This window comes from Choloepus didactylus, chromosome 1, assembly GCF_015220235.1.
Source record: "Choloepus didactylus isolate mChoDid1 chromosome 1, mChoDid1.pri, whole genome shotgun sequence".
Taxonomy (NCBI): domain Eukaryota; kingdom Metazoa; phylum Chordata; class Mammalia; order Pilosa; family Megalonychidae; genus Choloepus; species Choloepus didactylus.
The window spans coordinates 187924754-187949590 of NC_051307.1; the positions used below are offsets into that span (position 1 = coordinate 187924754).

The 24837-nt window shown below is 35.1% G+C and overlaps 1 pseudogene; it reads left to right on the plus strand.

The window, feature by feature from the left end:
• LOC119526539 overlaps nt 1-23909 on the plus strand; it is a 101222-nt pseudogene extending 77313 nt beyond the window's left edge.
• Nucleotides 23910-24837: the final 928 nt, after the last annotated feature.

Sequence of the window (24837 nt, forward strand, 5' to 3'; positions counted from 1 at the left end):
AAGCAGGATAAATAACAACAAAATGCACATTTAGGCATATTGTCTTCATTTTGCAGTAAGACAAAAATAAAGAGAAAATCTTTAAGGAAATCGGAACGGGGAGGCCACCTCTCCTATAGAGGAGCAATGATAAGAATTACAACGGACTCCTTGTAACAAACCTTGCAAGTAAGAGAGGAAAATGTAATGTTTTAAGTGTTGAAAAAAAAAGAAAAAGAAAATCCCCATCAACCTAGAATTCTATATCCAGTGAAATTATCTCTCAAAAGAGGAGGATAAATAATAACTTCCTTAGACAAACAGAAACTGAAGGAATTCATTGCTAACTGACATGTTAGGTTAGCACCTGACGATGACTATGACCCTAAAGTAAAGCAGTTTTCCTTTCTTTATGCTCATCCCACCTGCCCTTAAACATAGTGAAATCATGTCTTTACCCCTAGCAGTAGCAACAAATATTAGACTTTAGAAAACAGGTGTACAGGGGTTAAATCTTCAGGGTCTAGAGAGCTCACAGCCAAGTCTCTTGTAAAAAACTAATAATAAATCCTGGTACAAGTTTATGGAATGGAAACACCCATGTACATACACAGGCTCATCATCACCAAATTTCAGAATGGTGGAGACAAAAGATCTTGAAAGAGTGGAAGGGTAGTCACAAACAAATGATCAGTTATGAAACGCAAAACAACACTAAAATTGAAAATTAAAAATCAATGCCTTAAAATCAGGGGAAAATGATTTAACTTTTAGAATCTTACACCCAACCAAACTATTACTTAAGAAGTAAGATGTGTAAAATCTCAAATTTTTCTTCCCATGCACCCATCATCCAGAAGCTACGAGAGAATTACACTACCAAAAAGAGAGAACAAAGAATTAGGAAGATATGTAATTCAGAAATATGGAATGCAGAATGTCAGAAAGGAGAGGAAATTTCTAGGATTTTTGTAACGGGAAATCCCAGAGGGATATATGTAGGACGGGACCAGAGAGCAAGTGACTGAGATGAGCTTTATTGGTGTTAGATTTATCAGTGTTAATTACACAGGGGATTGTGGAAATGAGGAAATGTATAAAAACATTATTACTTGGTTCAGTAGTGAATGACATCCATGATAGAATATAATGTGTACAGTGATTATTGATTTATTCAAAAATTAAGACAATAACAATATTGTGGCATATTGGGAAGTCAAAGGTAGAGGATTGTGTGTGTGGAGGAAGGCTAAATTCTCAATCTCTACATTAGGAAGAACAAATGTGAATATGTGAAACAAAAATAAATATGTTGTTTGGAACTGTGAAAATTAAAAACAGCTAAAAATTTTGAAAGTGGTATCCTCTGGGTTGTAGAAAGGAGTGGAGAACAGGCTTAGACAGAAAAATGTTAAGTTTTTATTATAAGCTTTGTAGAACAAACTTTAAATATGCTGTACATGTATTTCTATATAAAAGTAAAATCACATTAAAAAAGGAATTAAAGAGAAACTGAAGAAATTGCTGAAATTCAAATGTATGTTTTTCACAAAAGCATTTATTCTTAAATATAGCTCTTAAATTAAAAATATGAAGCTTTATATTTATATAAATAGATTCACTCAATTTTTTTTCTGTTCTAATTTATTAATTCTTTGAAAAAAGGTAAGAGGAATTAAAAACCCTTAAACTTTCCCTTGCTATCCATCTCTTCTCTACCAGTTTGCAGTTAGTAATATCATTACTGTGATCCTATAACACTTACAGAATTTACATTTGATTTCCTACTCACATTCCTAGAATAGGTTAGCTTTAGTGTAATATTTACATGGATTCACTGCATACCATATCTTTCTTTTTCTTTTTCTTTTTTTTTTTTTTTACCATGACTGGCATTTCTGAGTTCTTTGGTATTGTTGACTTCATTTTGTAGTTGTTTTTTTTTTGTTGCTATTTTGTTTTTTAATTCAAGAAGAACTCACCTGTGCCATATCCTCTAAAACTTTCATTTTTATCTAGTCTGATCATTGTGTTTATAACTGGATCAAAACTTAGATACTAAAATTTTGTTTCACACCTTGTTTTTTGATACCAGTTATTACAGGAAAACCATGTCACTCTTTGATCTGAGGATTCAAGTGTTTATCACAGAAGTGCTGTTTTTTTTATATTTTATTTTTGTTGTTTTTCCACTTATTCAATTTTCATTTCAAGAATAATATCAGGTATGCTTGTTTTTCTTCTCCTTTGTTTCTCTTCCTTATCTTTCTATTTTTCTTATTCTCTCTCGTGCATGCGTGCACGCACTCTCACTCTCACTATCACTTTATTTTGTGCAATTTCTTAAAGCCTGGCATTATGTATCTGACAAAGGTGACAGATTTGTCTTACCATTTATTTTTCTTTTGATATAACTTTCTTTTTTGTCCTGGCTTTATATTTCTCTGCCATTTCTTCCCCAATCTTGTCGAGCTCATTTTGACTACCCTTGGCTGGTCTTACCTTGTTTTAATTTATCAGCTTTACTTATTGGGTCTTCTTTTCGGAGAAGATGTGTTTTCATTATTTTTTTTCCTGATACTATGAAGATACTATGAAGAACTATTCAGTCTCGTTGTTCTCCTAGAGTAATTATTCATCCTCTTTTTCTTCTTCTGAATTTTTAAAATGTCAAACCCTGTGCCTAGGTCTTCTGCTGGTACCATCTTGGTAATCATAAATATTTGAATTGGATTGCTTACCTAAATGCTGGAAAATATTGTGAGGAAAGTAGAAGGGGAGTGACCTGGGATGTTCAGAAACTTAAAGTACAGTTTGTTTCCCAAACACTTTCTTATTAAAACTTTTATGCCCTCTGTCGTAGAGACATATTTCCAATGAATTTTTGTTGCAAGGATGGTTTGTGAAGCTCATGAGGAATCACAACCAGTCACACACGCTCTTGTGATATGGTGATTTTCTCTGTCCCTTACTTCATTTACCTGGAATTATTTCAGTCAGTGTACCACAACTACAAGGTTGAGTTATAAAGATATGTCTTTAGTTTATTTCTCTTTCTGCTCCAATTACCTGCTGTTCTCTACTTTTACGCCACTGTTCTCGATGGCCAGTAGGATTAAGTCACAGACTCAGAGAATAAAGAAAAGTTATAGCAGAGTGAATTTTCAATTGAAAATTGTAGGGAAAGAAACATCAGGAAATGTCAAAGTTGGACTATGACTGATACTTTTGCTTGCTGAGAAAGATATTCTGCTTGCTTTATATACATACATATATACTTTCCAATATATTACAAAGGTAGAAGGGATTCAACATTCACACTGAAAACCATGGCTATAAGCTGGTCAAGGGAAGTTCTTAAAAGTCCTCACACCAGCTCATCTTGAAATTTATCAATAGCATCAGAGCTAGTGAAAATGTGTCCTTCTGAATGAATGCAGTTGCTGGCTTTCACAATGGCCTGATACCTGGAGTTATTTTTGTACTTCCTATTTGTTTCTGTCCCACTCAGCACATGCAGTAGAGTTCTCAGGCTACTAAATGGTGGTGACCCCAGGGATTTGGGGACCTGGATGGAAGTGATGGTTTGGGATTGTACACTTTGTGTCTATTAATTGTATTTTATAATGAAATGTTTGGAGAAAAAAATTGAAAATATGTATGAGGAAATTCAACAGAAAAAGCAACAATCTGTCTAGCCCAATTCCACTAATATACAAAAATATGTTAATTTGGTATGTATATATTCATTAAGTTTTAACATGAATTTATATATATACATGTACATGTGAATATATATAAAATGCGATAATTTAATTGTGTTTAAAATTTTTCTTTTTCATATAACAGTATAGAGAATAATAAACTTCATTCCATACCAATAAATAGCTTTTTACCATGCCATGTTTTAAAGCTCTTAATAGTCCATTTTGTTCTTTAATGTACTTTCTTATGCAGAATTTACTTTTACTTTAGGGATTGTCTCCATTATTTGTTATTTTAAACAGTCTTTCAAAGAATCATTTGCTTCATCAGTTAACTAGGTGAACTCTCAGTAATAAAATATTTAGGTTAAAGGGCATATGAATTTTTAGGCATCTATTACATTTCATTAAATCACCTTCCACTGAATTTGCACTGATTTGTAATTAAAACATGTGAGGCAGTCAATTACCCTGTGCCTTTTCTGGCACTAGCTGTTAATCAATAGTTATATCTTTGCCAACCAAAAACAGAATATGGAATATTGTTGTTCTTTGACGTTTTACTCCTTGAATTACTGCAGCTAAGAAAATATCATAAGTTAATGGTGATTTATAGTTCTTTTTAGTTAATTACATGTGCAAATCCTTCCACCAGTTTTCCTACTGGCATCCTGTTTTTTTAATAAATATGTAATTTTGCATCCATGTATGTGTATGGTTATACATGTATAATCTCTCCCTTTGAATTTTATTCTTCTTGTTAAATACATCTTTCATTTTATCACTTGCCATTTAATTCTGCTTATGCTCATTTTACATTAAAAGAAATAAGTTAAGTTTTAGGTGATAAAATCTATCAGTATTTTATATTATACTTTCTAAGTCTACTGTCATAATATGAAATACATTCAGCAACCCAAAATTGTATCTCTCCATTGAGTATTTTTTAAAATTCATTTTATTACAACTGATATTCATATATCTGTGCTTAATTTAGTATAGTAGAATTCTAACATAGCACTCCAACTTGTCCTCTTGCAATTTATTGAATTAATTATTTTACCTATTGCTTGAAATTCCAATTGTATTATAAAATAAGTTCTTAAAATAAGTTCTTGGGTCTATTTCTCAACTACATAGTCATTGTCACAGCTCTGTTTGTCTCTTACTGTACTGAATTCTGTCCTTTTTCTCTTTTTCATTTCCAAAGTTTTTAGTGTACTCCTCATATTTTTTTTTCTTGCAGATGAGCTATAGAATAATTTTGTCAAGTTCCTCTTAAAACCCCAATTACATTTTAAGTAGAATCAACTTGGATAGAATTAGCATCTCAACAGAATTGAATTACATCCAAAGACGTAATAAGCATGTATTTCGGTGTAAAAAAAATGTTTCCATTGATCAAATAATCAGCTGTGGTTAAGTTATCCAGTCTTTTTCACAACGATTCAGGTACAATTATAATTTTATTTTTTGTTGTTATAATGATTAGGACCTCTCCTCATCCAATTTCCATTTAATTTTCCTACAAGCTCTTGATATTTATGTATCCTTTTTTTTAAACAGACCTCTTGGTGAATTATCAATTCTAACAGTGTTTAAGTTTATTTTCTTTAGTTTACTAAGACTAGTGACTGTATTATATACTAGGCTTTGACTAAACAGTTAGTGTTTGTTTAATTAAAAATAAGTAGTAATTTATTCCTATTATTATGTAATCTTTTCTGATAGAATGAGCTAGCCAAAAAGAGCTAGATCAATGTCAACACACTGCTGATTTCCCATTTTTATTATTGACTTCATTGGAAATGCATTGATTATTTTACTAATAAGTTAAGCATTAATTATTAACTTGAGATAGAATGCAGAAGTAACATGCTACTCCTGTTATACTGAAAATTTTTATAAGCTATACATGTTATAAGAATTTTTATAAGAAATATGCTAAATATATTCAAATGTGTTTCAGCATTTTTAGCATCTACCATAAGGATCGTATTTTTCTTTGTAATATATCATTAGATTTTAGTGCTATTATTTTAACTTATATTAATTGTTCACTTTAAAGAGGTTATATCAAGATTTTTTAAATACTACAATAGTATTTTTCTCTTAAAATTAATTAGCCATATTAATTCCTAAGTTAAATAGTTTTCTGTTTCTTCTGCATACCTTTTATAGAGAGAATCATATGTATTATATGGCTGTTGTTTATATACATACCTTTTATAGAGAGAATCATATTTATTATATGGTTGTTGTTTACATGGATTCCATTACAGAACAAAAACAAAATAATTTCTCCAATGGAATTTTATTCCCAAGAAATTTTACTTTAATCAGAATTAATTGGAAAGCATTATGTCATTTTCTTTGTTTCAGAATGTATAAATAGCACAGAAATTATCTGATATCATTTCCTCATAAAACATTATAGGATCTTTTAGTTATTAGTATTTTTTGGACAACATTTACAATTTATTTAATTGTTATTGCTCTATTTAGGTGTATACATTTCATTGCACAAAATTTGTTAATTCTTAGTTTCATATGTTTAATTTCCCTTCAGATCTGTGGTTATATCACCTTTGTAATTCAATTTCTTCATTTTCCAATGATAAATCTCAACTAAAAGCTTGTGTCTTTTATTAGGTTTTCTGAAGAATAAGCTGCTAAGTTTTGTTATCAATTCTACTACTCTGTTTTGAGCTTAATTTCTATTTTTGTCTGTATTCATTCTTTTTAATTGCTTCTCTTAGAATTATTTTATGTTCTTGCTTACTGGGGTGAATAGCTGATAAATACATATTTATCTTTCTTTAGTAATAAAATCATGTAAAGCAATGATTTCTCACAAAAGAATAATATTTGCTGAAGCACTTCTTTTGATGTATAGTACTGTAATTAACTTAAGTAATTACTTAAGTCATCTGCTTTGAAGTTTTCTTTTCAATGTTAACTTTCTTAGGCGTTTGTGAATTTGTGGGTGTTGAAGGACATGTAATGATAGGCTAGGCTATGCTGTGGTTACAAATACACCCCGACTTCTCAGCCACCTAAAACAATAGAGCTTTGTTTATTTCTCTTCGTGTGATGTAGGTTAGCTTACTCTCCCTGTCTCCTCTCCTCCAAAGGTGACTCAAGTATCTGATCTGCTTCCATGTTGAAAATCTAGTATCATGAAGTCCTTCCTCCTCAGCTTCAAAAGGAGAGAAATTGAGACTGCTGTAAACACCAAAAATGAAAACAGATTTCTTCTCTCCACATTGCCATTGACAAGAAGTCAGTCACATGGTCGCAATCTGACCACATGGGAGGACTCAAAATGTTGTCTTCCTCTGACCCAGGAAAGAGAAATGTTTAACATTTCTATGTCGCAGAATACACATTCATTTTCCAATCATTCCATTAGTTTATTTCTCCCTTGCTATTAATTTTGCAACTTATTGAATTGTGGCTGGAAAACAGACTGAAAAATTAAAATTATTGAGCTTTTCTTCAACAACTTGGAAATAATTAATTTTGGTAAATGGTCCATAAATATTAAAAAGTATGTAAATTCTTTCAAGGGTAGAAAGTTTGATATATATCTGTTAATCAAGCACATTAATTTTATTCCTAAAATTCCCTACATATCTTGTAAATATTGTATTATATTTCTTCCTAGCAGGATACTTTGTAATTTTTCCTTATAGCCATATCAGTGGTTTTATTTTAACTAAAGTCCATAATTTATTCAGATTTCCATAGTTTTTTTACATATTGTCCTTTTTCTGTCCAGGATCCATTCTAGGATATCACATTACATTTAATTATAGTCTCCTTAGGTTACTCTTATCTTAGACTTTCCTTGTTTTCGTTGACCTTGACAGTTTGGCAGAGGACTGGCCAGGTATTTTGTAGAATGTACCTCAACTGTGATTTCTGTAATTTTTCCACAAAATTATACTGGAGTTATGGGTTTTGGAGTGGAAGACAAGTGAGAAAAAGTGCTTTTCTCATACATATCAAGGGAACATACGCTCAGCGTAATTTATCCCTATTTATTTATTTAACTTTGATCATCTGGGATAGTATTTGTCAAGTTGCTCCATGGTAGTTACTCTTTTTGTCCTTTCCATACCTGACTCTTTAGAAGGAAGTCACTATGGTCAGCCGATACTTCAGTAGTAGAGACTTAAGCTCCGTCTCCTTGAAGGTGGAGTACCTATGTAAATTATCTCTACACAGATTTGTCTCATTTTGCCTATTTATGTATATATTTAACTATTTATGCATATCAATATGTACTCATGGATGTTTATTTTACAATTTTTTGTTGCTCAAATTTTTCCAGTCTTGGCTATTGGGGCTCTTTCAATTGGCTTTTATTTCCCTTAGACATATGCCCATAAATGTGCATGTGTATTTTCATAGTACAGAGACTGTGTACAATTTTTTTTTTTTTTTTTTTGCCTTTAGTCTTATAGACTCCACTCATTGCAAAAGTTAGTTGGCAGCACATTTCTCTCCACCCCCTTCAGTTAGATAGCGTCACACATTTGTAATACAATTGTAGTGTTTTGTAACCTTCTGCATTCCATCCTGGGATCCCAGGACATTGTAAATTATTTTTTAAGTTTGCATGCATTAGTGTCCTCTCTTTGTGTGGTAAAGTTCTGTGGGTTTTAACAAAGGAATACTGTCATGTATCTGCCATTACAGTATCATACAGAACAGTTCACCACCCTAAGAAATCTCTTGTGCTTCACTTACACAACCCTCCCATTTTTGACTGAAACCCTGGAAACACTGATCCTCTTACTATCTCTATAGTTTTGCCTAATTCAGAATACCGTATCACTGCAATCTGAAAACTTTGTGCCCTTTCACACTGGCTTCTTCACTTAGCAATATATCTTTAAGAGTCACTCATATCTTTTCATGGCTTCATAAAGCATGTCTTTTCAATGTTGAATAATATTCCATTGTGTGGATTTACCATAGTTTGTTTACCCATTCACTTATTGAAGGACATCTTGGTAGCTTCCAGTTTGGGGTGATTATGAAAAAAAAAAAATCTATAAATATTTGCATGCAATTTTTGTGTGAACTTAAGTTTTCAAATCAGTTGGATGAATACCTAAGAGTACCACTGTTGGATTATATGGTAAGACTATGTTTAACTTTTTTAAGAAACTGCCAGACTCTTTTCCAAAGTGGCTATACCATTTTGCATTCCCTCCATCAATGAATGAGAATTCCAGAGTTCATGTCACTCCACATTGTTGCCAGCAATGAGTATTATTAGTTTTGTTTTGTTTTTTCTTTTTGGATTTTAATCCTTCCAATTGGTCTATAGTGGTATGGAAAGGTTTGATTTACAATTCCCTAATATCAAATGATGTTGAGTATCTATTCATAATGTTGCATATCTTTTATGTCAAGGTGTCAGTTAATTTGCTCATTTTCTAATTGAGTTGTTTGTTCTCTTATTGTTGGGTTTTAAGGGTTCTTTAAATGTTTTTTATAAAATTCTTTATCAGCTATGTGTTTTGCTAATATTTTTCATTGTCTGTGGCTTGTCTTTTCATTCTCTTAACACTGTGCTTCAAAGAACATTAGTTTTAATTTTTAAAAGTCCATCTTACTGATTTTTTTCTTTTGTGGGTCATGTTTTTGGTGCTGCATGTAAAAACTCACTGTAAAGTCCAATGTCACCTAGATTTCTCCTATGTTTTCCTTTAGAAGTTTTATAGTTTTGCAGTTTACATTTAAGTCTATTATCTACTTTGGGTTAATTTTTGTGAAAGGTGTAATGTAAGGTTTCTGTCTATGTTCTTATTTATTTGCATATGGCAACCAATTGATCCAGCACTATTTGTTGAAAAGATTATTCTTTTTCCTTTGAATTGCCTTGGTCTTTTGTCAAAGACCAGAAGATTATATTGGCTATATTTGTGTTGGTCTACTTCTGGACTTTCTATTCTATTCCAATGACCTATGTGCCCATTCTTTTGCCAGTACCATGCTCTCTTAATTACTGCTTTATAGTGTGTCTTGAAGTCAGGTAGTACGAGTTTTTAAACTTTGTTCTGCTTCAGTAGAAGTGTTTGCTATTCTAGGTCTTTTGCCTTTCCATATAAACTTTAGAATTCATTAGAATTAATTAATTAGTAGATATCTACAAATTAACATTCTGGGAATTTGATTGGGATTACAATGAATGTATAGATCAAGTTGGGAAGAACTGACATCTCAACCATATTAAATCTTCCATGATGTGAACACAGAATATCTCTCCATTTATTTAGACATTTGATTTCCTTTACCAATTCTATAATTATCATATATATCTTGTATATATTTTACATATTTATAGTTACATATTTCATTTTTAGGTGATATTATAAATGGTATTGATTTTAAATTTCAGATTCTACTTGACCATTGCTAGTATTTTGGAAAGCACATGACTTTTAATCTTAACTTGTTACCATGACCTTACTGTAGTCACTTACTAGTTACAGGAGTTTTATTGTTGATTCTTTGGAATTTTCGACATAAACAGTAATTTCATTGACAAACAGAGGCAGTTTCATTTTTTCCTTTCCAATCTGCATGCTTTTACTCCATTTTCTAGTCTGATGGTACTAAATAGGGTGTCTAGTATGAAGTCAAATGGGAGTGGTGAGAGAGGTCATCCTTTCCTTTTTTTCAACCTTGAGCGTAAGTGTCCAGTTTCTTATGATTAAGTATGATATTGCTTGCTGGGTTTTGGTAGAGGCTCATTATCAAGTTGTGGAAGTTCCCCTCTATTCTTAATTTGCTGAGCATTTTTATGTATGGGTGTTGGATTTTATCAACTGCTTTTTCTGCATCAATTAATATGATATATGATTTTCTTCTTTAGCTTACTGATTAGTTGGGGTACACTGATTGATTTTTAAATATTGAATCAACCTTACATTCCCAGAATAAAAATAACAGTCAAATTCTGTATTTTTTTATATATTGTTGGATTTTGTTTGCTGATATTTTGTGGAGGATTTTTGTATCTATTTTCATGAAAGATATTGGGCTATAGTTATCCTTTCTTATAATGTCTTTATCTGAGTTTGGTTTTAGAATAATGCTAGCCCCATAGATTGATTTAGTAACTGTTTTCTCTGCTTCTATTTCTATTTTTTTGGGAAGAAATTATTGAGAATAGGTAGAATCTACCAGTGACAATACCACCTGGGCATGATGATATTTTTGAAGGCTATTATTATTGATTCAATTCCATTGATAGATATAGGTCTATTCAAATTATCTATTCCTCTTTGAGTTAGTTTTGATAGTTTGTGTCCCTCAAGGAATGAGTGCATTTCACATATGGGGACACAGAATTGTTTGTAGTATTCATTTGTTATCCTTTTAATATTCATGGAATCAGTAGTGATGATCCCTCTTTCATTCCTAATGTTAGTAATTTGTGTCTTCTCTTTTTCTTGGTTTCTAGAAGTTTATTAATTTCTTTGATATTTTCAAAGAATGAACTTTAGATTTCATGGATTTTTTTTTTTACTGTTTTCAATTTCATTTTTCCCTGATTTAAGTTTTTATTATTGCTCTTCTTCTGCTTGCTTTAGGCTTAAATTTCTCTTCTTTCTCTACTTCCATAAGTTGAAAACTTAGGTTATTGATTTTAGACCTTTCTTTCTAATATAAGTACTTAATGCTATTAAGTTCCCTCCAAGTATTGCTATCACTACATCCTAAAAGCTTTGATAATTAGTATCTTTGTTTCCATTTAGTTCAAATTATATTTTCATTCACTTGAGATATTTTCTTTAACCCATGTGTAATCTTTAAGTGTGTTGCTTAATTTCCAAATATTTGGGTATTTCCATTCATCGTTCTGTTATTTATTTCTAGTTTAATTCCATTGTGGTCTAAGAACATACTTTGTATGATATCTGTTCTCTTAAATTTGTTAAGATTTTTATGTCCAAGAATGTAGTCTGTCTTGGTGAATCTTCCATGTAAGCTTGATAAGAATGTGTATTCTGCTGTTGTAGAATGGAGAGTTCTATGAATGCCTATTAGATTAAATTGATTTATGGCACTCTTCAGCTCTACTGTATCCTTACTAATTTTCTGTTTGCTTTACCCACAAATTACTGAGGAGAGGTGGTGAAGTCTCCACCTATAATAGGGGATTGTCTATTTCTCCTTGCAGTTTTATATCAGTTTTTGTCTCACATCTTTTGAGGTTTGTTAGGTGCATATATATTAAGGATTGGAGAACTGATCCCTTTATCATTATTTAATGGACCCTCATTCTACCTGATTATTTTCCTTGTTCTGAACTCTGCTTGTTCTGAAATTAATATAACTACTCCAGCTTTCTGTTGATTAATGTTAGCATGGTATATCTCTGCATCACTTTGCTTTTAACCTAAGTTTTTCTACTTAAAGAGGGTTTCTTGTTTTTTCTTTTTATTCACTCTGACAATTCTCATATTTTAATTGGTGTATTAAGGCCATTCATATTTAAGGTGATTATTGATAGTTAGATTAGTATCTACTATGTCTGCAACAGTTTTCTTCTTGTTGCATTTGTTCTTAGTTTCTTCCCTCCTCTAATTCTGCCTTACCTTGTTTTAGTTATTTTATATGATTCCATTTTATCTCTTAGCATATTAATTATACTTCTTTAATTCTCATTGAGTTTCCAATACTCCTTTTAACAAATCTAAGTCAACCCTCAAATAACATTATATCACTTCATGTGTAGTGAAGGCATCTTTTAACAAAGTATTTCCAATTTCTTCCTCCCATCCCTTATGACACAGCTATTATTCATTTCATTCATTTCACTTATCCATATGTTACAATCACAATATAGTGTTACTATTATGACTTTAAACAATTATCTTTTGGTCAAATTTATTCTCTGAAATACTTCCTTTTTTATGCGTATCTGAGTTTCTGACGTACATCATTTTACTTCTCATTAAAGGACCTCCTTTAAAGTGTTATGCAGGGATGCTCTGCTGGCAACAAATTTCCCTCCTTTTCTTGTTCGTCTGAAATGGTCTTTACTTCTCCTTCACTTTGGATGGGTAATCTCACAGGATATAGATTTCTAGTTAAGTGATGTTTTTTGTTTTGATACCCTACTTTCTGGAATGGATTTCTTGCCCATTCTTTTCTTGCTTGCTTGGATTCTGACAAGAAGTTTGCTGTGATTCTTATTCCTGGTCCTCCATAGTTAAGGTCTATTTTTCCTTTCTGTCTTCATTAAAGGTTTTCTCTTTGTCTTTGTTTCCTGCATTTTGAATATGATATTTATGATGAGATGTTTTTGGTGTTTTCCTGCTCATGTTTTCCTCTCTGAGCTTCCTGAATCTATGGTTTCATGTCTGTCATTAATTTGGGGAATGCTCTTGGTCATTACTACTGAAGTATGTTTATACTCTGTTCTCTTTTACTTCTCATTCCAATTAGGCATATAGTACCACTTTTGAAATTTTTCTACAGTTTTGGGATATTCTATTCTGTTTGTTTCATTCTTTTTTCTCTTTGCATTTCAGGTTGGGAAATTTCTATTGACATATCTTTAAACTCATTGAATCTTTTGCTGACCTTGTTGAATATACTGATTAGAGCATGAAAGGCATTCTTCATTTATGTTACAATGGTTTTCATTTCTTTCATTTCTTTTTGATTCCTTCTTAGAGTTTCCATCTCTCTGCATACATTGCCCATTTGTTACCACATATAATCTACATTTTCCATTGTAGCTCTTAGCATGTTAATCACAGTTATTGGAATGGCTTTGTCTTATAATTCCAATATCAGTGTCAAAATCAAATCTGATTCTGATGTTTGTTTTGTCTCTTCAGACGGTTTATTCTTGCCTTTGGCATGCCATGTAATTTTATTTTTGAAAGCCAGATATGTTGTTTTATGTGTTAGGAACAAAGGTTAGTAGGTCTTTAGTGTGAGGATTTTGTTAATCTAGCTAGGAGTTGGGATGTGTTTGTTTCTCTAGCTATCGGTGCCTGATTGAGGGCTCGGCCCACCAAATTGGCAGTCCTCAATGTTTGCAGGAAAATCAGCAATAGCCCAGGTGGGGAAGGCCAACACTTCCCATTTCTCCCCAGCTCCTCGGCGGGCCCCGCAAATACACTTATGCTCTTGCCCATATCACTCTGGGATGTGTCAGGATTTCACCCCAGCCAGTATCAGGCACCTTTAATATAGAAGTCAAAAAAAACCTATGTAACTATACTTGGGGGATTGAATCAATTATCCCACAAAAGATGTATTCAAGTTTTCATCCATATCTCTGTGGGTGTGAACCCACTTGTAAGTAGGACCATTGAATATGTTACTATAAATTAATGTGGGGCCGAACTGGATGAGGGTGGACCTTAATCCAATATAACTGAAGTCTTTATAAGCAAAGGAAATGGGACATGGAAGTAGAAGCCAGAAGTCAACAGAAACCAGAGGAGCAGACAAAAGGAGAGAGAACTTACCATGTGATGGAGATTTGTTGGAACGGTACAGCCTCCAGGAGAAAGCAAGCCGTGCCAATAGCTTGATGTTGGACTTCTGGCTTCAAAAACTTTGAACCAATAAACTCCTGTCGTTTAAGCACACTAGTGTGTGGTATTTGTCATAGCATCCCTGGCAAACTAAGACATCATATATTTCCAAAATTATCAAGAGTAATTGATCATTTGAAATTATAATTTTTCACATTATACTTCCTTATGACATTTTCTCACTTCTGCTTTAAGAATATGAGATTTCACTGCAGATAATTAATTTCTCATTTTTTTGCCTCGTGTGTTCTCTTTCAAAACTATTTCCGATCTGTATATTGTCTCATACATTATGAACAAATAGGAAGACATGAATTCTGTTTTTATAGGTTTTGTTCTCTGCAGCATCCCCCACTGCCATTCTATGTCTTCCCCATTCATGGTATCTTTGTTTTGATTTAATTCTATTTGCTGCCATATTTCTCCAGGTAACACTTTCAGGAAGGGAACAAGAGAGATAAATTATCTGAATTCCTGGATATCTGTGAATGATTATTTTTCCCCTTGGCATAAAAACCATAACTTATTTGGATATGAAATTCTTTTTCCCCTCAGAGTTCATAAGAATTACTTCTTGGTTTTTGTAACATTCAGTGTCACATAAAATTCTATTACTGACTTAATTTTTTTATTTGTTGATAATCTTGGAGTAATCAATTTATTTTTTCATTTTGTGTGCACTTTCCTGCCTAGATGTTGAGAAAAGTTTTGAACTTTTTAAAATACTACCATGTATTAGTCTCTTTTCCTTCGGTTTGCTGGTATTTCAGTAATTTCTATAAACAAACTCACTTCATTTTCTATTATCAGAAATGTTCAATATTATTTCTTTGAGTATTTCATTTCTTCCATCTTCTTTACATGTATTTTCTTATTATGTGCTCACAATGACCCTTAAAAATTGATATCACACCTCAATACAGTCTGATGAAATGAGGCAGAGAGGATCCTACAACTCCCCTATGGCCACACAGCTAAAAGCCAGCATATCACGGATTTGACCCCAAATCTCATTGCCATGCCCAATCTTTCCTCTACAATGATTTCTAATTCTATGTAAGATATTATTTTTTAAAAACATGATACCTGATCAGACTACAATGCCCCTCTCTTCGATGATAAAAGACATATGTTGTTATATATTTATATATAAATATGTCTATATATACATGCATATATATAAAATAAAGTAAAGCTCAGGAAAGTAAATCATTTGTGTCATAGAATATTAGGGGAGAAAATATTAAGACTATAGCTCTCATCTCAGGGTTACTAAAATATTTTTCTAAAATGAACCTCAAAAGCGAAGTTCTCATTTCAACAACTGAAAAGGGTACATCTCAGAAGGGGCACTTTGGAGAAAGGCAGCTCTCAGTGGATGGAACTAGTATGCCACCTGCAAGGAAAAAAATCATTGGTAAATTCCTCTGCATGCATCTATGCAACAGGACTTCTAAGGCAAGCCTGTGCTTTTATAGTAAGGAGACTAAGGTGGAAAAGCAGTCAGCTTATGCAAATTCCTATGAGTTCAAAAAAAGGGACCTTTTAAGCTGCCTATTACTTCATTATTGCTGAGAGAAATAAAAGAAAAGCTTAAAGGGAAAGGGGGTGGGGAGAATTAAAGATCTAATAACAGCGAGAGCTAGCTGCCCAAGTTGTGTCTCTTGCTGTGTTTGAATGATTTTTCTTTCTTGACAGCCTTGCACTGGGCTATTTTTAGCATCTCTTTAATAATTGATCTGTAGCAATTGTGCTCAGCAGCTGGAACAGGCAGGGAAAATAGCAGCTCAAAGAAATAGTGCAGCAGGGTCATAATTTAAGTCAAGCTGCATTATGGAGCCTACCTTTCTCAAAGGTAGAATGTGGAGGTGAAAAAAAAATAGAGAAAGGGGGAAAGAAACAAAAGGAATTGACGGAAGGTTTTGGTTTTTTGTTTTATCGTCTTTTTATTTTTTTTAAACAATTCTAGGAAGGGGCCCCAATGGGCAGTTTCGTTTAATGACTCGGAAAGTGGGGAAGGAGGGCTTTGTGACTATGTGGCAAACAGGACCAGATGACTTAGGTTGTCAGCAGAATTGATGCTTTCCTTATTCCCAGGGCTGAAAAGAAACAGAGCATTCCCACACAGACCATGAACAACTCGCCACTGTGAGTGACATGAAGCTAAAGAATCTGAAGAGGGAAATTTCACCAAGGAAAACGGAACTGATGTCATGAGAAACGGGAAACCTCACATTCCTCAGTATTTTCCTGTCCTGAAAGGGTGTGGGCAGGGAATGGATGCCTTGGGGTGATACAGTTGGGTTTTGCAAAGTCGAGTTCTCAGATCCATCATCAAACACCTGATTTGGGTCCTCAATCCAGTGGTCCTTGCATACATCTCACTTTGTGGAAATTGTTGGCTTTGCATCGATAATGCTTTTCTAGGTTGAGTCTACAGAGTTCAAAGAGAAATGAGGACGTGCAATTGCCCATATATTTAATCAATAGAAACATTCAACCTGGGCAATTCAGGATAAATAAGCATGTAAACAAACAAACAAACAAACAAACCTTTATGCCTAAATTACCAATTGTCTCCAACTAATTAAATGATTACATTAACTAGACAAATGCCAAATTGCTTATGTCCTCTTTTGACCAGGCAGATTGTTAAAGACTTATGAGGTTGTCAAAGTTGTGAGCTTTGTTCCTCAGTGTTTCAAATTCTTATCCTCCTATATTTCACCTCTTTTTGTTTAGTATGGTGTAATACTCTGCCTTTCACTACCTCCATTTGTTTTCCTTGATTGCCTCCTTTCCTTCTTCATTATATTTTCCTTTGCCCTTATATTTCCCCTCTGCTTTCTAGCTGGTGATTTAAATGAGAGCCTTAGGCAATAGGAGGAGGTTTCCAGTCTGGGCTGGGTTGGTGTGACATTCCATCCAGTAGAGGTCAATGTGACAAAGGACTTCCACAAGTACCTAGATGTATACACAGGCTCTTAGCACACTATAATGAATGTGAATGAAGACCCCTGATTGCCTACATGACAAAGGCACAATTTCTCCCATAGCATCTATGCCCTTTAATTATCAAGACAGCCATTACTTCAAAACTAGTCTCTAAGAGCTTTAAAATGGAAAGCCAGTATAAAGAGGAAACAATTTTCACATATTTCTTAAACATCAGGGTAAATGTCAATTCATGCTTTCTTCCAAATAGAAAAAAGGAAGACGCCAGGGAGGAGGTCTGGTTAAAATGTCAGTCCTGACACAGACATTTAAATCCCTTCAGCTACTTCTGAGTCTTCAGGAGGCCAATGAGGGAGAGTTTTCAGGTGTGATAAACTTGAACAACTACCAAAAGAATCGGGTTGGATCAGATAAATTCCAATCCACATTAGAATTGCTTTTTCATATGAATTCATTCTGTAATAACCACAAAGAGTTATGCAAAGAGTCATATACAAAGTCAAAAAATCATCTCTACAATTGGTTTTTAACAGAGGAACAATTGGATAAAATTACTTGGATGGAAAACACTTCTCAGTAGATACTGAGAGGATGGGATATTTGTAGGGTTGTCTTTGGATTTTCTCTTTTTTTTCCACCTGTTTTTTGCTCCAACACACTGAGCATGCATGTCCTCTTCTGGCAGGCAAGGAGAGAGATCCTTATATCATGACACTCACAGGCATTTAGCAGAGTAACAATTTTCAACTTCACAGACTTATAGCCAATTGGATCCATGAAATTGAAAATGAGATCTGATGGGTTTGGAGGGGTTAGAACCTCAGAGAGGGGAGCTTGGTCTTTCCAAAGTACCTGACTCCAGCCACAGAATTTTAGTTGTAACCTGCATTAGTTTCTTAAGGCTGTTGTAACAAAGTACCAAAATCTTGGTGGCCTAAAACAACAGAAATTTATTCTCTCACCATTCTTGTGGCCAGATGTCTGAAATCAGTATCACCGGGCCTAAATAAAGGCATCAGCAGGACCAAACTTCCTCCATAATCTCTAGGGAAGAATCGGTTCCTTGCTGGTGCCAGTTTCTGGTGGCTGTCTGCGTTCCTTGACTTGTGGCCACATCATTCCATCTCTGCCTCTGTGGACACATAGCCTCCTTCTCTTCTGCCTGTCAAAACTCCTTCTGCCTCACTCTTACAAGGACACTTGTCATTGAATTTGAAGCCCACCAAGATAATCCAGGATGATTGCTTCACCTCATAATCCTTAACATAATCACATCTACAAAGACTCTTTTCCCAAATAAGGTTAACAGTCACAGATTCTGGGGATTAGGATGTGGACATATCTGTATGGGGGGCACTATTTAGCCTACTACACATCCGCTGTCCAATAAAACACCCAGGAGCCTTTCAAATACCACTGATACCTTAGATGAGACATTTTATTTTGTTGTAGTTGTTTCTTACATCATGATAATAAAAAAGAATAATAGCTAACCTTTATTGAGTGATTTGTATTATACGCTCTTAAAAGTTATGTATTAGGCTGAACCATTTGAAACTGTTATCTGTCAGTTTGTGACCCACAAAAGCAACAATTTCACTTGGTTTAGTTGCATATATTCATTCATTTAAAACTCACATGTATTCCATAAAAAACCTACAATTATTATCCCCACCTTACAGATAAAGGAACTGAAGTATAGAAAGGTTAATGAACATACCCAGGGTCAATGGTAATTGTTAGTATCATCAGTATTTAAATGCAGACAGCCAAACTCCTAAGCGTCTGCTTTAACCCACCTCCAACTAAGCTTTTCTTCTTTCACTTAAGGAGCTCTTCAGCTTCAATTGTTGTAAACGAGATATTTCTGTGGCTTACACCAGATTACGAACTGGAGACAACTCCTGGTTCTAGGTGATGATTAGGTCATGTCGTACCTTTTCTCTAATCTGCATGCAAAGGACAGAAAAAGAAAAGAAGAAAGAAGATGGAATGTGTGAAAGTGGGGAGGGAGAGGAAAGGAACAAAGGGGGAAAAAAGAAAACAGACATTACAAATGGGGAGATAAAAGTCCATCAACAGGCTAGTTTGTCCCCCTGGAACAAATAATAAACAACCAGGAACAGCCAGTAAATAATCTGGAATAACTGCAGGGGGACAAATGTGACTGTCCACTCATCATACACCAACCTGAATTAGGAGGAATGCACGAGATCACAGCATAAAATCTGTAAGTAAAAACCGTGGATCCAAGCTGGGCGGCCCCTCCCCACACAGCCTGAGCTGCAAAGCCTTGTGGTGCAAGAGAGCAGCACTCTCTGAGCAAGCTAATACAGCTCAGCTGAGCTCCCACTGGGGTTTTAATTAACAAACATGAACTGCTCAATACAAGATATGAATCCCCAACAAGCAGACAGAGGCTCTTGGTGACGACTGACCTTGGAGAGCTGGAGGGTGGCCACAGACTGGCCCTGAATGGGGCTATCTGTACTTTTTTTGGCTCAGTGGAGAAAGCATCAGCCATTTTCAGTTCCCAGTGCTCTGACCCAGACAAGGCTGGAGATAGCACAGGCAAAGAGACTATTCAAGTGTAAATGACTGCTCCCTAGGGGGTGTATCTTCCCTAAGAGGAAGAAGATAGTGCCAAGCTCTACTACCCACCTTCCATTCAGAACCAGACCCCAAAGCCTGTGGGAAAACAGCCACAGGCCACACCTCCTTACCCCAGGCTTGAGTTACAGGCTGACAGGTGCAACCTGCTGGGCAGAAAAGCACAGTAACTTGAGGCCTCACAGGGTGCGTCAACCTTCTAAGACACCCTCAGGTAAACTGGATACTATTCCCTCCATCCAAGACCTGAGCCTGTTCTGGTCTGGGAAAACACTGGATTGGGGTAACCAAGGAAATAAGATGCATAGACAACAGAAAACTACAACCTACACTAGGAAGAATGAGGTTATGGCCCAGTCAAGGAACAAGCTTATACTTCAACTGAGATATAAGAATTTAAACAACTAATACTAAATCAATTCAAAAAGTTTTAAGGGAGATATGGCAAATGAGATGAAGCACATAATGAAAACAGTGGGTGAACATAAGGTGTAAATCGAAAGTTTGAAAAAACAACTTGCAGAATCTATGGAAATGAAAGGCACAACACAAGAGATGAAAGTCACAATGGGAACATACAACAGCAGATCTCAAGAGGCAGAAGAAAACACTCAGGAACTGCAGAACAAGGCACTTGAAAGCCTACACACAAAAGAACAGATAGAGAAAAGAATGGAAAAATATGAGCAACATCTCCAGGAACTTAAGGACAAAACAAAATGCAGGAATATATATGTCATTGGTGTCCCAGAAGGAGAAGAGAAGGGAAAAGGGGCAGAAGTATTAATAGAGGGAATAATCAATGAAAATTTCCTATCTCTTATGAAAGACATAAAATTACAGATCAAAGAAGCACAGTGTACCCCAAATAGAATAGATCTGAATAGGCCTACACCAAGACACTTAATAATCAGATTATCAAACATCAAAGATAAAAAGAGAATCCTGGAAGCAGCAAGAGAAAAGTGATCCATCACATGCAAAGGAAGCTTGATAAGACTATGTGTAGATTTCTCAATAGAAACCATGGAGGCAAGAAGGAAGTGGGGTGATATATTTAAGATACTGAAAGAGAAAAATCACCAACCAAGAATCCTATATCCAGCAAAACTGACCTTCAAATTTGAGGGAGAGCTTAAAATATTCTCTGACAAACAGACAATGAGAGTTTGTGAACAAGATACCTGCTCTACAGGAAACAATAAATGAAGCACTGCAGACAGAAAGGAAAAGACAGAAGTGAGAGTTTTGGAAAACAATTTTGGGAGATAGTAGCACAGCAATGTAAGTACACTGAACAAAGATGACTGTGTGCATGATTGAAAGAGGAAGGTTAGGACCATGTGGGACACGAGAAGGAAAGAGGAAAGATACAGACTAGGACTGTATAACTCAGTGAAACCTAGGGTGCTCAATGATTGTGATAAAAGGTACAAATATGTTTTTACATGAGGTAGAACAAACGAATGTCAACATTGCAAGGTGTTAAAAATAGGGTGGGACTGGCGGGAAAATACAATCAATGCAAACTAGAGACTATAATTAACAGAAACATTGTATTATGCTTCATTTAATATAACAAAGGCAATATACCAAAGCTAAATGCATATGGGGGGTGGGGGGTGGGCACAGGGGAAGGGTATGGGACTCCTGGCATTGGTGATGTTGTCTGACTCTTTAGTCTACTTTAGTTTAATGCTATCTTTCCTTCTGTTGCTTTCTGTCATGTTTTTTTTTTCTCTCTCTCTTTTTTCTTTCTCTCTTGTCCCTCTACCTTCTTTAACTCTTTCTCCTTCTTTGTGGAAGAAATGGAGATGTCTTTATATAGCTAGTGGTGATGGTGCTGAATACATAACTACGTGACTATACAGGGAACCAAGGATTGTTTACTTAGGAAGGAATATATGGTGTGTGAACAAAACCATCTTTAAAAAAAATGGGTTGATGAAGAAATCTTGAGGATGCTATATTGAGTGAAATAAGACAGACACAAGGACAAATATTGCAGGGTCTCACTGATATGAGCTAATTATCATATGTAAACTCATAGACATGAAATATAAGTTACCAGGATATAGAATGAGGCTAAAGAATGGGGAGCAGTTGCTTATTATGAGCAAAATGTTCAACTAGGGTGAACTTAAACATTTGGAAATGGACAGAGGTGATGGTAGCATGTTGTGAGAATAACTAACAGTGCTGAAAGGTGTGTGAAGGTGGTGGAAAGGGTAAGTTCAGAGTCATATATGTAACCAGAAGGAAAGTTGGAGGTTAAAAGATGGGAATGTATAAAACAGTGAATTTTGTGGTGGACAGTGTCCATGATTAACTGTACAAATATTAGAAATCACTCTCATGAACTAGAACAAATATATGACACTGTAACTAGAAGTTAATAATAGAGGGGCATATAGGAAAAAATATATATACCTATCGCAAATTATATACTACAGTTAGTAGTATTTTAACATTCTTTCATCAACAGTAACAAATATACTACACCAAAACTATGAATCAATAATGGATGGGGTGGTGGTTAGGGATATGGGAGGATTCGAGTGTCCTTTTATTGTCTTTATTTCTTTTCTGGATTAATGAGAATGTTCTAAAAATTGAAAAAAAATTAATTGTGGTGATGGATGCACAGCTGTATGATGGTACCATGGGCAATTGTTTGTACACTTTGGATTTTTGGATAATTGTATGGTGTTCCAGTTTGTAATGCTGCCGGAATGCAAAACACCAGAAATGGACTGACTTTTATAAAAGGGAGTTTATTTGGTTATACAGTTACAGTCTTAAGGCTATAAAGTGTCCAAGGTAATGCATTGACAATCCGGGTATCTTCACTGAAGGATGGCTAATGTTAGATGGGAAGGCACGTGGCTGGTGTCTGCTTGCTACCAGGTTGCATTTCCAAAGGGCATTCTGTGTCAGCTTCCAATGGCCATCTTCAAAATGTCTGTCTCAGCTACAGCTGGCTGTGAGCTCCTCCTGTCTGAGCTTATATAAGGCTCTAGTAAACTAATCAAGGCCCATGCTGAATGGGTGTGGCTACACCTCCATGGAAATACTGAACCAATAGGTTCCAACCTAATCCACACTAACACATCTGCCCCTACAAGAATGCATTAAAGAATATGGCTTTTCCTGGGGGACATAATATATACAAATCAGCACATATAGTATGTGAACAATCTCAATTAAAAAAAAAAGTCCTTCGACAACAAGATTTAGGAAGAAATAAGATTCTTCCTCAGTGAGAAAGGGGAAGGGAACATCCTTGTGTTGAGCAATATTGCAACACCAGAGGCTATTCTAAAGATTTCCTTTACTAACTGCTTAATACTCACAAAACCCATGCAAGGCTGCAATTATGATCTCAAATTTATAGCTGGGGAACTTAAGGTTAGTCACTCAGACATTAGAAACTAGGAAACCAAAGAATGAGAAGGAGGAGGAGGAAGAGGAGGCAGAGAAGAAAGAAATGGCTCATTACATTCCAAAGCACAAACTAACAGAACAAGCATCCAACAATCTATATGCCTGTGCTTGATTTCTGAAAGCAAATATCAGCACACATTGCACCTGCACTCACAGGTTAAAAAGTAAGGGAGGACCGTGCTGTGTTGCCGCTGCCACCGCTGCCACCATAGTGCCAGCCCCTAGGGTCTCAGTGAGCCCGGGTGATGCTCCAGAAAGGGAGACAAGCCAATTTGGGAGCAGACTGGATCTGCCTTCGTTCAACAATACTACCAGTTATTTGATAATGACAGAACCCAACTAAGAGCAATTTATATTGATGCGTCATGCCTTACATGGGAAGGACAGCAGTTCCAGGGAAAACTGCCATTGTGAAGAAGTTGTCTAGCCTTCCATTCCAGAAAATCCAGCACAGCATCACGGTGCAGGACCATCAGCCTATGCCAGATGGCTGCATCATCAGCATGGTTGTGGGCCAGCTCAAGGTGGATGAAGACCTGTTGTGGCATTCCACTAGATGCTCCTATTTAAGAACATCAATGATGTTTGGGTTTGCACCGATGACATGTTCAGGCTTATCCTGCACAACTTTGGCTGACCGCCTCCCAGCCTCCCAACAAGGTATCGCCACAAACAAGCATGGCCACGGTGGGAGTGGGCGCAGTGCGCTGCTGCCCACCGAGGTGTTGGTGTGTGGTTTGGACGCTAGACTAGTTGCATCTGATAGAAGTTTGTGTTGTACCAGCCCATGCCTTGGAAAGACTTATGCAATGCAAAAGGTTGTCTTTTTTTTTTTTTTTTTAATCTGCTGACAAATTGCTGTAGTAATCCAGAGAGATGAAGAAGAAAACAGCTACTTCACTGCCCAGACATGGATTTGTTCAGATGTTTCAGTGCCTCATTATGTGATAAAACCACGGAAATTTTCTTAATAAAAAGAATAAAAAAAAAGTAAGGGAGACAGTGAGACAATTGCCATGGGTGAGAAAGGGAAGAAGGTAAAAGAAGGCAGAAGCTATGTTACACATGCGCACACACACACACAAGTTAAACTGTTGGTAAACAATGTTACCAAAAGTGAAAAACAAAGATGAACAAGCCTGGGGAGAAAAGTCTGTTCAGTTCTTCACTAAATCATCCATAATGGTTCATCTATATGAAAACAATAAATCATTTCTCCAGAGTAGGAAATATAAAATCTTTTTTCTCTTGGTTTTCTTAGTTTCCAGTGTTTTACTGAGTAGCAAGAAATGAAGATAAGGGATATGTGGTCCTCTGAAAGCAAATCTCTGTAAGCAGAACAGCTGCAAATAGGTAAAGCAGACCGTTCTTAGAAAAAGGCAATGGGAGTACACCAAATGTCATCTCTTTTCAGTGTCAGCTTTTGGGACAATTGTACCTCTGCTTTGCATTAAGGTGCAGTGATTTCTTTCTTAAATACATTCTGCTCAGATAGGATAGCAGCCAAAGAAACTGTTACTTCAGTTCTTTGACATATGCTTTGTTTTTATTCTCATGGGATCTGA